The 15,774-nt window shown below is 38.1% G+C and overlaps 1 protein-coding gene across 5 annotated transcripts in view; it reads left to right on the top strand.

The window, feature by feature from the left end:
* Nucleotides 1-15,774, top strand: part of LOC105470313 (syntaxin binding protein 5L) — a 493,614-nt gene that overhangs the window by 430,621 nt on the left and 47,219 nt on the right. The gene's annotated exons all lie outside the window — the stretch shown is intronic.

Genomic DNA, 15,774 nt, shown 5'->3' with positions numbered 1-15,774 from the left:
CTCTTTGTATGTCTCCAAGGACTTGCTTTATGAATCTGGGTGCTCCTGTATTGGCTGCATATATTTTTAGGATAGTTAGCTCTTCCTGTTGAACCCTTTACCATTTTGTAGTGGTCTCTGTCTCTTTTGATCTTGTTCGTTTAAAGTCTCTTTTATCAGAGGCTAGGATTGCAACCCCTGCTCTTTTTTTGCTTTCCATTTGCTTGGTAGATCTTCCTCTATCCATTTATTTTGAGCCTATGTGTGTATTTTCATTTGAAATGGGTCTCCTGAATACAGCACATGGATGGGTCTTGACTCTTTATCCTGTTTGCCAGTCTGTGTCTTAATTGGGGCATTTAGCCCCTTTACATTTAAGGTAAATATTCTTATGTGTGAATTTGATCCTGTCATTATGATGTTAGGTGGTTATTTTGCCCGTTAATTGATGCAATTTCTTCCTAGTATCTATGGTCTTTACAGTTTGATATGTTTTTGCAGTGACTGGTGCCGATTGTTTGTTTCCATGTGCTTCTTTCAGGAACTCCTGTAAGGCAGGCCTGGTGGTGACAAAATCTCTCAGTATTTGCTTGTCTGTAAAGGATTTATTTCTCCTTCACTTATGAAGCTTAGTTTGGCTGGATATGAAATTCTGGGTTGAAAATTCTTTAAAAATGTTGAATATTGGCCCCCACTCTCTTCTGGCTTATAGGGTTTCTGCCAAGAGATCTGCTGTTAGTCTGATGGGCTTCCTTTTGTGGGTAACTCGACCTTTATTTCTGGCTGCCCTTAACAATTTTTCCTTCGTTTAAACCTTGGTGAATCTGACAATTATGTGTCTTAGAGTTGCTCTTCTCAAGGAGTATCTTTGTAATGTTCTCTGTATTTCCCGAATTTGAATGTTGGCCTGCCTTGCTACACTGGGTAAGTTCTCCTGGATAATATCCTGAAGAGTGTTTTCCAACTTTGTTCCATTCTCCCCATCACTTTCAGGTACACCAGTCAAACTAGATTTGGTCTTTTCACATAGTCCCATATTTCTTGGTGACTTTGTTCATTTCTTTTTACTCGTTTTTTCTATCTTTTTTTCTCACTTTATTTCATTAATTTGATCTTCAATCACTGATACCATTTCTTCCACTTGATCGAATCAGCTATTGAAGCTTGTGCATGCATCACCAAGTTCTCATGCCATGGTTTTCAGCTCCATCAGGTCATTTAAGGTCTTCTCTACACTGTGTATTCTATTTAGCCATTCATCTAACCTTTTTTCAGGGCTTCAACTTCCTTGCAATGGGTTCGTACATGCTCCTTTAGCTTGGAGAAGTTTGTTATTATTGACCTTCTGAAGCCTACTTCTGTCAAGTCGTTAAAGTCATTCTCCATCCAGCTTTGTTCCGTTACTGACGAGGAGCTGCAGTCTTTTGGAGGAGAAGAAGTACTCTGATTTTTAGAATTTTCAGCTTTTCTGCTCTGGTTTCTCTTCATCTTTGTGGTCTTATCTACCTTTGGTCTTCGATGTTGATGACCTACAGATGGCGTTTTGGTGTAGATGTTCTTATTGTTGATGTTGATGCTATTCCTTTCTGTTTGTTAGCTTTCCTTCTAACTGTCAGATCCCTCAGCTGCAGGTCTGTTGGAGTTTGTTGGAGGTCCACTCCAGACCCTGTTTGCTTGGGTATCACCAGTGGAGGCTGCAGAACAGCAAATATTGCAGAACAGCAAATATTGCTGCCTAATCCTTCCTCTGGAAGCTTCATCCCAGAGGGACACCCACCTATATGAGGTGTCTGTCAGCCTCTACTGGGAGGTGTCTCCCAGTTAGGCTACACGGTGGTCAGCGACCCACTTGAGGAGGCAGCCCGTCTGTTCTCAGAACTCAAACCCTGGGTTGGGAGAACCACTGCTCTCTTCAGAGCTATCAGATAGGGACGTTTATGTCTGCAGAAGTTGTCTGCTGCCTTTTGTTCAGCTAAACCCTGTCCACAGAGATGGAGTCTAGAGGCAGTAAGGCTGGCTGAGCTGTGGTGGGCTCCACCCATTTCAAGCTTCCCGGCCATTTTGTCTACCTACTGATGCCTCAGCAATGGTGGATGCCCCTCCCTAAGCCAGGCTGCATCCTCACAGCTCAATCTCAGATTGCTACTCTAGCAGTGAGCAAGGCTCCATGGCTGTGGGACCTACGGAACCAAGCACAGGAGAGAATCTCCTTGTCTGCCCATTGCTAAGACTTTGGGAAATGCCTCAGAATTGCTGTTTTCTCCCTCCCTCCCTGAGCACCCAGATACTCTACACACCACATCACTGCTGCCAAGAGGAGGGGTGGCATCCGTGATTCAGAGCTGTTTTTTCTCTCTCCTCAGTGCCTCTTTTAATGCTATGAAGTTAAAACCAGGTGTTATGAGTGCTCACCTGCTTCTTGGTTCTTATGAAAGTGTTTTTGTTTTTTTTTTTTTCTGTGTAGATAATTGTTAGCTTGGTGTCCTTGCTGGGGGTAAGGGGAGATGATTGGTGGAGTTTTCTATTCTGCCATCTTTCTATACCTCCTATCTTTGTCCATTATTGAATTGAGTTGTTTATTTTGTTTTTGTTGAGTTTTAGGAGTTCTTTACATATTCCAGATAATAGTCCCTTACCAGATATATGATTAGCAAATATTTTCTTCCATTCTGTGCATGGCCTTTTTACTCTGTTGATAGTGTCAGTTGAGGTACACAGTTTTTAAATGTTTATGAAGTCCCGTTGTCTATTTTTACATTTCTTGCTTGTGCCTTTGATATCATATTTTAGAAATTGTTACCAAATGTAATGTCATTAACTTTTGCCCTTGTAGTCTTCTTCTTAGAAGAATAATCAAGTTTTACCTGCACCATTTAGTGAAGAGACTATTCTTTCTTAACTCAATGGGCTCAGCATCCTTGTCAAAATTGATTTGACCATATATGAGAGTGTTTGTTTATGGGATCTAGATTCTATTCCACTAGTCTATAAGTCACTCCTTTTAACAGTACCAAAATGTCTTATTACTGCTGTCTAGTAAGTTTTGAAATCAGAAATTGTAAATCTTCCAACTTTATTCTTCTCTTTCAAAATTATTTTGGCTATTAGATTTGGCCATGAGATTCCAGATCAAGTTAAGGATGTGTTGTTCTATTTCTGCAAAAAAATAAAAAAAAAAAAATGGATTTTCACAGAGGTTGCATTGAATCCATAGATCACTTTGGGTCATATTGACATCTTAATATTAAGTCCTCTAATCCATGAACATGGGATACATTTTCCTTTATTTATATGTTCTTCCACTTTTTTCAGTAATGTTTTATAGATGTCATTGTACAAGTGTTTCATCTCCTTGGTTAAATTAATTCTTAAGTATTTTATTCTTTTTCATGCTATTGTAAATGAAATTTTTTATAATTTCCTTTGCTGATTGTTTATATAAAGAAATGCAACTGACTTTTTTGTGTTGACTTTATATTCCTCTACTTTACTAAATGTATTTATTAGCTCTAATAGTTTTTTGTGGAATCTTTGTTTTTATAGATGGCTTTTATTATATTGAGATAATTTCTTTCTATTTCTAGTTTGTTGAGAGTTTTTATTATAAAAGGGTGGTAAGTTTCATCAAACGCTTTTTCTGTTCAATTGAAATGATCATGTGGGTTTTTCCCCTCTTTTTTTGAGTCTCCATCTGAGTCTGCTTGGTATATTTATTTTATTAATTTGTAACCTTAATATATTGCAATGATTAATTTTCACATGTTAAATCATCCTTACATTCCAGAAATATATTCCACTTGGTTATAGTGTATAAATCCATTAATATGCTACTGAATTCTATTTAATAGTATTCTATTGAATATTTTGCATCACTGTTCATGAGGAATATTAATGTAGTCAGTATAGTCTATAGTTGTAGTGTCTTTCTGTAGCTTGGTAACAGACAGGGTAATGCTGGCCTCATAGAATGAGTTAGGAAGTGTTGGTCCTCTTCAATTTTTGGAAAAATTTACAAGGACTGATATTATTCTTCTTAAATATTTGGCAGAATACACCAGTGAAGCCAACAGGTTCAGGGCTTTTTTTCTTTCTTTTTTATTTTAAGCAGAAAATTTTTTATTACTGATTAAATCTCCTTACTACTTATAAGTCTATTCATGGTTTGTATTTCTTTGTGACTTCGTCATGGTAAGTTTTGTGTTTTAGGAATTATTTTTTCATCTAGGTTATCCAATTTGTTGGCATACAAATGTTCATAATACTCTCTTAAAATTCTTTTTATTTCCATAGAATGAGCCATAATGTCCGCATTTTCACTTCTGATTTTAGTAATTTGACTCTTCTCTGTCTGTTTCTTATTACATATAACTAAAGGTTTATCAATTTTGTTGATTTTCTGAAGACCCAACTTTTGATTTCATTGATTTTCTCTATTGTTTTTCTATTCTCTGATTTTTAATCTCTGCTCTAATGTTTATGTTTTCTGCTACTAGCTTTGGGGTTTTTTGTTTTTTTTTTTTTCTTTTTTTTTTTTCTTTTTCTACTTTCTTGAGTTGTAAAGTTAGGTTGTTGGCTTGAGATCTTTCTTATTTTTTATTGTAAGTATTTATAGCTACAAATTTCTCCCTTTGCACTGCTTTCACTGTATCTTATAAGTTTTTGGTATGTTGTATTTTTGTTTTCATTTATCTCTAATCATTTTCTAATTTTCTTCCTGATTTCTGCCTTGATCCATTGGTTGTTTAAGAGTGTGTTGTTTAATTTCAACAAGTTTGTTAATTTCTCAATTGCACTTATGTTATTGATTTCTAACTTCATTCCACTGTGCTTATAGAAGACACTTTGTATGGCATCTATCTTTTTAAGTCTATCAAGACTTCATTTATGGTCTAACATATGGCTTATCCTGGATAATGTCTCATGTGCACTTGAAAAGAATGCGTATAGTTTTGTTGCTGTATAGAGTGTTATATATGACTGTTAGATCTAGTTGGTTTATTGTATGTATTAAGGCCTCTTTTTTCTTATCTTCTGTCTGGTTGGTCTATCTATTCTTCAGCGTGGAAAATTGAATTGTACAACTATTATAGAACTGTATATTTCTGTTTTCTCTCATTTTTTGCTTCATATATTTTGATGGTCTCTCATTAGAGGCTTAAATATTTATAATTGTTATATCTTCTTAATATATTCAACTTTTTAGAAAATATAATGTCCTTCTTAGTCTCTTTTAACTTTATAAATTTAAAGGCCATTTTGTCTGATATTGATATGGCTACCCCACTCTGTTTTAGATACCATTTGCATGGAATATCTTTTTCCATCCTTTCACTTTCAATTTATTTGTGACTTTGTATCAAAAGTGAGTCTGTTATAAACCATGTATGGCTAGACTATGTGTTTTTATCCATTCAGTCAATCTCTATCTTTTGAGTGGAGGCTTTAAGTCACTTACATTTAAAGTAATTGCTGATAAGGAGGGGTTTCTGTTATTTTATGATTTCTCTTCTATAGGCCTTATAGCTTTTTTGTAGTCCATTTTTTTATTACTGTTTGTGTGTGGTCTTGTGTGTGTGATTGTGTGTGTTTAGCTGACCGTTTGTTAAATGGGATGTTTAGATTCCTTTCTCATTTCCTTTTGGTATATTTTATAGCTATTTTTATGGTTACCATTTAGCTTACATTTAATATCCTAAAGTTATAACTCCATGATTTGAATTGATACCTGCTTAACTTCAATAGCATACAGATATTCTGATACTTTACAGCTTCTTTCTCACTTCTTTCAGTTGTTGATGTTCTAAAATTACATCTTTATACCATATGTACCCCACGACATGAATTAATAATTATTTTAAATGTATTTATCTCTTAAATTATGTAGAAACCAAAAGGTGTGGTTATAAGCCATTGTTCCAATAACACTAGCTTGTACAATTGCCTTTGTGTTTGTCTTTATTGAGATCTTTATTCCTTCATACGACTTTGAGTTACTACCTAATATCATTTTATTTCACCTTGCAGGACTCCTTTGCGCATTTCTTACAGGGCAGATCTGGTGGTAATAATCTCCCTTAGCTTTTGTTTATCTGGGAATATTTTAATTTATCCCTTACTTTTGAAGGACAGTTTTGCCAGATATAGGACTCTTGGTTTAACTTTTTTTCCTGTTGGCATTTTAAATATATTGATTCCTGCCTTCTACCTTCCATCCAAAGTTTTCATAGTCAGCATCAAGAATATGCTGATTATCTTATTAAGGATGCCTTGTATATGATGAGTCACTTCTTTATTGGTGCTTTCAAAGTTCTCTCGTCTTTGACTCTTTTATTTTATTTTATTTTATTTTTTGAAACAGGATCTCACTTTGTCACCCAGGATAGAATGCAGTGGCCTGATCGATCATGGCTTATAGCAGCCTTAACATCCTGGACTCAAATGATCCTCTTGCCTCAGCTTCCTGATTAGCTGGGACTATTTGCCACCACACTTGGTTAATTTTTTTTTCTTTTTCTTTTTCTTTTCTTTTCTTTCTTTTTTTTTTTTTTTTTTTTTTTTATAGAGACCAGGTCTTCCTATGTTGCCCAGGATGGTCTCAAACTCTTGAACTCAAGTAATCTTCCTGCCTTGGCCTCCCAAAGTGCTGGGGTTATAGGCATGAGCCACCTTTGACTTTTGAAAGCTTTGCAATAATGTCTTGATGTGAGTCTTTTTATCTTCCTTGGAATTCATTGAGCTTCTTGGTTGTTTATATTCATGTGTTTCGTCAAATTTGAGAAGTTTTCAGTCATTATTTATTCAAATATTCTCTCTGCCCCTTTCTGTCTCTCTTCTCTTTTTTTTTCTGGAATTTCCACAATACTGACTTTTTACTTAACGGGGATGCACATGTCACTTAGCCTCTGTTCACCATTTTGAATTTTTTTCTTTCCATTTTTCAGACTCGATAATATTCATTTTTTAATCTACAAGTTTGCTAATTCTTCTGTCTGCTCAAATTTGCCTTTGAATTTTTCTAGTGAATGTTTCATTTCAGTTATTATACTTTTAAGCTCCAGAGTTTCTTTCTGGTTTCTTTTTAGGTTTTCTATCTCTTTACTGATATTTCTATTTTGTTCATACATCCTTTGATTTTCTCCCCATCTTTCTTTAGTTCTTGAAGCATCATTAAGACAGTTGTTTTAAAGTATTTATGTAGTAGATCTATCCTCAGGACTTTTTCAGGGATAATTTCTGTTGCTATGTTTTTTCTTTCAATGGGTCATCCTTCCTTGTCTCTTTGTATACATTTTTTTTTGTTGTTTAAAAGGGAACTTTTAAATTTAATAATGTAATAATTCTAGAAATCATATTTTCTCAATTTTCTAAGGTTTATTTTGTTGCTGTTATTGTTTTAGGTTTTATTTATTAATTTGCTTTATAGTTGTAATCTGTCTCTGTGCCAGATTGGTCTGGGGTGTAATCTTAAGGTCTTCTTAAGCCTTTTCTGAGCCTTTCTCTGGATATATGTGGCCATTTTCTAATTTTCCCTGTATATGAAGTTGTTTTCTTAATGTCTAATTCTTTAATGTCTGACTCTCGAAAGAAGGAAAGTAGAAAAATGAAGGAGTTGATGGAGTGGCAGTGGAGCTTTAAATCCCTTGGAAGTCACTTCAAACAGAGGGCATGGGGCTTGCAGGAATGAGGGTAAGTGTAACAACAGTGGCTGCGCAGTTCTTTGTTTGCACTTCTGTGATCAGAAGCAGTCATCAATGATCAGGACACAAATCCCTGATTTGTTTAGGATAGAGGGGGTTTTTTTGTTTTGTTTTGTTTTTGGTCCACCCTGTTTCCTGAAAGCTCTGTGCATGCTGTTCCAGGAACATGTGCACAGCTGCCTGGCAGGGGATTGGGAGTGGGGTATAGGTAGCTACTACTGTGCTAAGAGCTAAAATTGACCAAAATTAGCTGCAATTTACCATCTAAGCATTCCCCTGAAAGTTGTATGTCTTCAATAAACTCCAGAGTTCCACAGTAGTTCTTTCAAATTCGGTCAGTGCAATTGTTGTCTAGGTGGGCAGAGTTTTCTGGTGCTTCCTATTCCATCTCAGAATCCTCCTGTTTGGCTTTTAAAAAAAATAGTTTATATCCCTTTATTGAACTTCTCTTTTTTCCGGTATTGTTTTCCTGATTCTGTTTAGTTTTTTTTCTTTCTTCTTTGTTCTTTTGTAGGTCACTGAAATTCTAAAGATGATTATTTTGAATTCTTCGTCAGGCATTTCTTAAAGGTCTCTTTCTTTGGGGTTTGCCACAGGAGGTTTATTTTGTTCCTCTGGTGGTATTGTGTTTCTTTGATTTTTTTTTTTTTTTTTTCATATTCCTTGAAGTCTGCAGTCACTTCCTCCAGTCCTTATTCACTGACTTCAGAAAAGACTTTCACCAGTCAATTCACTAGAGATTCTGGCTTGTAGGTTTTCTGTTGAGAAATCCACTTTAGTCTGATGGTCTTCCCTTTGTAGGTGACCTGTCCTTTCTCTCCAACTGCCTTAAAAATATTTTCACTCATTTTGACGTTGGGGAATCTGATGATTATGTGTCTTGGGGATGGTCTTCTTGTGGTCTTCTTTGCTGGGTTTCTCTGCATTTCCTGAATTTGAGTGTTAGCCTCTCTAGCTAGGTTGGGTAAGTTCTTATAGATAATGACATGGTTTGGCTCTGTGTCCCCACCCAAATCTCATGTCGGATTGTAATTCCCAGTGTTGGAGGAGGGGCCTGATCAGCAGTGATTGAATCATGGGGGTGGACTTCCCCCTTGCTGTTCTTGTGATAGAGTTCTCCTGAGATACACTTGTTTAAAAGTGTGTAGTGGCTAGGCGTGGTGGCTCACATTTGTAATCCCAGCACTTTGGGAGGCCAAGTCAGGTGGATCACTTGAGGTGAGGAGTTCAAGCCCAACCTGACCAACATGGTGAAACCCCTGTCTCTACTAAAAATACAAAAAAAAATTAGCTGGGCGTGATGGCAGGCACCTGTAATCCCAGCTACTCAGGAGGCTGAGGCAAGAGAATCACTTGAACCCAGGAGGCAAAGGTTGTGATGAGCCAAGATTGCACCACTGCACTCCACCCTGGGCAACAGGGAGACTCCATCTGAAAAAAAAAAAAAAAAAGTGTGTAGCACCTCCCCAGTTCCTCCTGGCAATGTGAAGATGTGACTGCTTCCCCTTCACTTTCCGCTATGATTGTAAGTTTTCTGAGGCCTCCTCAGAAGCAGAAGCCTGTACAGCCCAAAGAACCATGAGCTAACTAAACACCTTTTCTTGATAAAATACCCAGCCTCAGGTGCGTCTCTATAGCAGTGTGAGAATAGACTAATACAGATGATGCCATGAAATGTGTTTTCTATGTTGCTTCCATTCTCTCCATCAGTTTCAGGGGTGCCAACGAGTCATAGATTCAGTCTCCTTACATAATTTCATATTTCATATTTCTCAGAGGTTTTGTTCATTCATTTTCATGCTTTTTTCTTCATTATTGTCTGACTCTATTATTTCAGAAAGCCGGTCTTCAAGCTCTGAAATTCTTTCCTCAGCTTAGTCTATTCTGTTGTTAATACTTGTGATTGCATTATGAAATTCTTGTAGAGTGTTTTTCATCCCTGGTCTGCTCCATTACAGGTGCTCCCATGCCAAACCCTCTGGGCACTGGCTGGAGTTCTTTCCTTAATGCTTCTCACTTCTCTAAGCAGCTTTCCCTGCCAATTCAAGTGTCCATTGTGGCTAAGGGGTCTCCTCCTGCTGGGATTCCAGAGGCCCATGGCGATAGCAGGTTGTTTCTTGACTGCTCTACTCATTCCCTTTGCAGGAGTCATTGGGGTCAGGGAAGAAGTTGTGGTGTGCGGTAGCCCAATGCAGGTTTCCCAGCTTTCTTTTCCTTAAGGACAGCCTCTGTGTCTTCCCTTCATCTGCTCTCAATGCCCTCCCTCTGAAGATCTGCAGGAGTGTGCCAGTCTTCCCAATATCCTGGTCTCTTGGTGGGAGATGTTCCCCTGGCTGCATTTAGTCAGCCATCTTGGAGCAGGAATTCAATGTATGCTTCTATTTCTGTTGGAAAAAAAATTAGATTAATTGCAGAAGGATACTCAAAGAAAATATTAACTTTTTGTCTAAATGGAAGTGAGAATCTAAGGAAGTTAAAATTTTTAAAATTAAAAGCTATTTTTAAAATAATAAGTAAATTGGAGGTAGAAGCTACAATACCCAGAGATCATGGCTAGAACATGGCATTGTTTAATATATTCAAGAGTAAAACTTGTTCTTAACCTTCTTAAGCAAATAATTTTATCTCAATATATTAGGAGCCTATAGCAAGTAGGTAACAATGTATCAGGTAGAATATCTAGGAAAGAATTAATGCAGTAGGAAAACAATAGGGATCCTCTGAAGCATGGAAGTTTGAGATGGGAGCATAGAAAAGGAAGCAAGGCACTCAGTTGAATTGGCTCACACCTAGGAGGGATGCTCCAATGCAGGAGAAATGGTAAGAGATTCCTAGCAGTTGACATTCCAACCACAAATGCCTGCAGTCCTAGCTATAAGAAAGCCCTCTGGCCCTCTTGGGCCCTGAGCCTAGTATAAGGAGCTTCCTGGAGTCCACGAGACTGCATTGTTCCAGGGAGGGAGTTCGTGCTGGGACCTCTGGGACCCAAGCTGCTGCCATATGGTGCCATTTTGAGAGCAGAGTCAGCACCAAACTACATCCTGCCCTGTTGCCCAATGAATCCTGCATCTCCAACATCCCTCCACATCCACCCAGAAGGCTGCAGTGTTACTATGCCAGCTGACCCAGTGGTATAACCGCATTTCTGGCACCCGAGCCATGCAGCACCCTATATCCCAGGAAGCTGGTGATCTAGCATGTCAGAGAGGCTGAACACTCACACACCTCACCCAGGGGAGCAGGGATCAGCCTGCCTGCCCTACTATGGACACCACTAGTGCCTGTATACCACACCCAGAGGCCTAGGGACTGGGCCACCTGGCTCACTGCTGGCACCCATGCATGCCATCCAGTGGCCTGCAGACTGGTCCTACTGGCCTGCTGACACCACCAGTGTCTGTGCACTCCACTCAGGCACCAGAAGACCCACCTGCTATTGCCCCTGCCAGTGCCAATGCATGCATCCTACCCAGGGACTCAAGGAGCAGGCCACCTCACCTGCCAGCACCTGTGTGTTCCACTTGAGGGCCCAAAGACCTCAGGGCACATACTACCACCACTGACACCTGCATGTGCCACCCAGGGAACCAAGAACTGGCCCACTGCCATCACTGCTGATGCTCACATACCCCACCAAGAGGTCTGAGGACCAGCCCACTTGGCACCTCCATCCCCAGCAAATCCTCACCACAGCCTCCAAAAACAACTGCAGCCTATGCCACTAAGGAACTTGCAGATACCTCCGATACTGATTACAGTCAAAGTAATCACATAGAGACTACACTATGGTGCCCATCCAGAACCAAAGCAAAAGCCATGTACCTAACTTACATTATAGATACATCAACAGGAAAAAGTATTTCTTTATGGAAGCTACTTTATAAAATTGGGAAAAGTGACAGTTATACCAGCTGTAGAAATATCAATGTGAGAACACGTGAACACAAAAAATCAAGAAAACATGATACCTCCAAAGGAACACAATAATTCTCCAGTAACAGACCCCAAAGGTAAAAAAAATTCTATGAAACGCCTGAAAAGGAATTTAAAATAATTATCTTAAGGAAATCCAGCAAGATACAAAAGAATACAGATAAATACAAAGAAATAAGAAAAGCAATTCATGACCTGAATGAGAAATTCAACAAAGAGATAGATATCATAAAAAAAAAAAACACACACGCAACAAATCCTGGAGTTGAGGAATTCAGTGAATGAAATAAAAAATACAATTGAGTACTTTAACAGTAGACTAGACCAATCAGAAGAAAGAATTTCTGAACTTGAACCCAGGTCTTTTGAAATAATCCAATCAGACAAAGGTGGCACGGGGGTGTTGTGGAGGGAGGAAAAGAGGGAGGGAGAAAGAAGAAAGAATGAGAAGGAATGAGGAAAGCCTAGGAGACATGGGAAACAAGCAAACAAATAATCAAATTTTAGAAGTTCCAGAAAGGGCCGGGCGCGGTGGCTCAAGCCTGTAATCCCAGCACTTTGGGAGGCCGAGACGGGCGGATCACTAGGTCAGGAGATCGAGACCATCCTGGTGAACACGGTGAAACCCCGTCTCTACTAAAAAATACAAAAAACTAGCCAGGCGAGGCGGCGGGCGCCTGTAGTCCTAGCTACTCGGGAGGCTGAGGCAGGAGAATGGCGTAAACCCGGGGGGCGGAGCTTGCAGTGAGCTGAGATCCGGCCACTGCACTCTAGCCCGGGCGACAGAGCCAGACTCCGTCTCAAAAAAAAAAAAAAAAAGAAGTTCCAGAAAGAGCAAAGAAGGAAAAAGGCATAGAAAAATCCTGCATGTTCTCACTTATAAATAGGAGCTAAATAATTTGTACACGTGGACATAGAATAATAGACATTGAAGACTCAGAAGGGTGGGAGGGTCAGAGGGGGAGTGAGAAAGGAGAAATTACTTACCAGGTACAGAGTACTTATTCAGATGTGATTCCACTAAAAGTCCAGACTTCATCACTATGCAATATATTCATGTAACAAAATTGCACTTGTACCCTTTAAATTTATACCAAAAAAAGAAAACTTAATGAAATAATAACTGAAAACTTCCCAAGTGTTGGAAGAGATCTAAACATACAGATATGGAAGGTTCAATAATCCCCAAATAGATTTAATTTTAAAATGTCCTCTCCAAAGCACATTATGGTCAGAATCCAAAAGGTCTGGATCTCAGTGTGCATTACATGTGCCTCTTAAACCCTACTAAATATATCTTCAAAATTGCTACTCCTTCTCAAATATTTTACCTGACCCTGTAGTCAAATGTTTAAGCATACAGATAGTAAGCGAACAACTCTGGATTAGAAGTCTGCCTCCATGATTATTACATATGTGATATGAGAAAATTTCCTGATTGTTTTTTTCTGAGTTTTCGTTTCTTCATCTGCAAAATCAGGATAATAGAAAAAAAAAATACCCTACATTGCAGGATTGTTGTGAAGGTTAAGTGAGGTAATGTGTATAAAGTGCCCAGCATTTAAGTGTTTGATAAATGTTAACTCCCATTTTTAAAAAATAATAAAACATGCCAGCTATTTAAATGGTGAAAACTAATTTTCATCTTTGCAGTATCTGCAAGGGAATCCAGGAAACATACAATCATACCTTTTCAAACTCTATAATACAGTAAGGCTATATTATAGTGGATACCAAGTACTAGTTCTTCATGTTCAACATGGCCATTAAATATGATTTTTTTCCTTGGCACTCTATCATCATTTGTATGACCAAATAAACACATTTTAAAATGTATTCTGCATATTGCTGAACTATGAGATGATGTTTCAAATATAATTTGTTAGCATTAAGAAAAATAAGACATATTTTAATGCACTGCCAAGTTTTTAAGTTCTATCAAAACAGAGCCAAATGCACAAGCTCTAAATAAACAGTACTCTTAACTTGGACATGAGTAGTTTTATACTCTGGAAAAAGATGACAATAGTAATTAACTTTTGTTCTGAGTTTACTGTATGCCAGCACATGTTCTAGCATTTGACATGTATTATCACAAAAAAATCACAAAAACTCCATTAGGTAGGTAATAATATTCCACATTTACAGAAGAGGCAACTAATGCATGAAGACTTCAGTAATCTATACAACTAGTATGTGGCAGCACTGGGATTTAATTCCAGGCAGTCTGGCCTGGCCCCAGAACCAATATTCTTATGTACCCTTCTTAACTGCACAGTAAGATGCTTCTGTTCTTCTAGGGTTTTTTATGGTTTTAGGTTTTACATTTAAGTCTTTAATCCATCTGGAGTTAATTTTTGTATAAGGTGTAAGGAAGGGGTCCCGTTTCAGTTTTCTGCGTATGGCTAGCCAGTTTTCCCAGCACCATTGATTAAACAGGGAATTCTTTCCCCATGGCTTGTTTTTGTCACGTTTGTCAAAGATCAGGTGGTTGTAGATGTGCGATATTATTTCTGAGGCCTCTGTTGTGTTCCACTGGTCTGTATATCTGTTTTGGTACCAGTACCATGCTGTTTTGGTTACTATAGCCTTGTGGTATAGTTTGAAGTCAGGTAGCTTGATGCCTCCAGCTTTGTTCCTTTTGCTTAGGATTGTCTTGGCTATCTGGGCTCTTTTTTGGTACCATATGAAATTTAAAGTAGCTTTTTCTTTAATTCTGTGAAGAAAGTAGCTAGATGGGAATAGCATTGAATCTATAAATTGCTTTGGGCAGTATGGCCATTTTCATGATATTGATTCTTCCTATCCATGAACATGGAATATTTTTCCATTTGTTTGTGTCCTCTTTTATTTATTTGAGCCGTGGTTTGTAGTTCTCTTTGAAGAGGTCCTTCATGTCCCTTGTAAGTTGTATTCCTAGGTATTTTATTCTCTTTTGTAGCAATTGTGAATGGGAGTTCACTCATGATTTGGCTCTCTATTATTGGTGTATAGGACTGCTTGTGATTTTTGCACATTGATTTTGTATCCTGAGATTTTACTGAAGTTGCTTATGAGCTGAAGGAGATTTTGGGCTGAGACCATAGGGTTTTCTAAATATACAATCATGTCATCTGCAAACAGAGACAATTTGACTTTCTCTCTTGCTATTTGAATACCCTTTCTTTCTCTTTCCTGATTGCCCTAGCCAGAACTTCCATTCAGGACATAGGCAAGGGCAAAGATTTCATGACTACAACACCAAAAGCAATTGCAACAAAAGCCATAATTGACAAATGGGATCTAATTAAACTAAAGAGTTTCTGCACAGCAAAAAAAACTATCATCAGAGTGAACAGGCAACATACAGAGTGGGAGAAAATTTTTGCAATCTATCCACCTGACAATGGGCTAATATCTAGAATCTACAAGGAACTTAGACAAATTTACAAGCATAAAACAACCCCATCAAAAAGTGGGCAAAGGATATGAACAGACACTTCTCAAAAGAAGACATTTATGTGGCCAAGAAACATATGAAAAAAAGGTCATCATCACTGGTCATTAGAGAAATGCAAATCAAAACCACAATGAGATACCATCTCACGCCAGTTAGAATGGCAATCATTAAAAAGTCAGGAAACAACAGATGCTGGAGAGAATGTGGAGAAATAGAAACACTTTTACACTGTTGGTGGGAGTGTAAATTAGTTCAACCATTGTGGAAACAGTGTGGCGATTCCTCAAGGATCTGGAACCAGAAATACCATTTGACCCAGCAATCCCATTTTGGGGTATGTACCCAAAGGATTATAAATCATTCTACTATAAAGACACATGCACACGTATGTTTATTGAAGCACTATTTACAATAGCAAAGACTTGGAACCAACCCAAATGGCCATCAATGATAGACTGAATAAAGAAATGTGGCACATATATACCATGGAATACTATGCAGACATAAAAGAGAATGAGTTCATGTACTTTGCAGGGAAATGGATGAAGCTAGAAACCATCATTCTCAGCAAACTAACACAGGAACAGAAAACCAAACACCACACGTTCTCACTCATAAGTGGGAGTTGAACAATGAAAATACATGGACACAGGGAGGGGAACATCACACACCGGGGTCTGTCGGGGGATGGAGGGAAAGGGGAGGGAGAGTATTAGGACAAATACC

This window comes from Macaca nemestrina, chromosome 2, assembly GCF_043159975.1.
Source record: "Macaca nemestrina isolate mMacNem1 chromosome 2, mMacNem.hap1, whole genome shotgun sequence".
NCBI classification, from domain to species: Eukaryota; Metazoa; Chordata; class Mammalia; order Primates; family Cercopithecidae; genus Macaca; species Macaca nemestrina.
The sequence above is the reverse complement of the archived record's forward strand: the minus strand, read 5'-3'. Positions and strand labels throughout refer to the sequence as shown.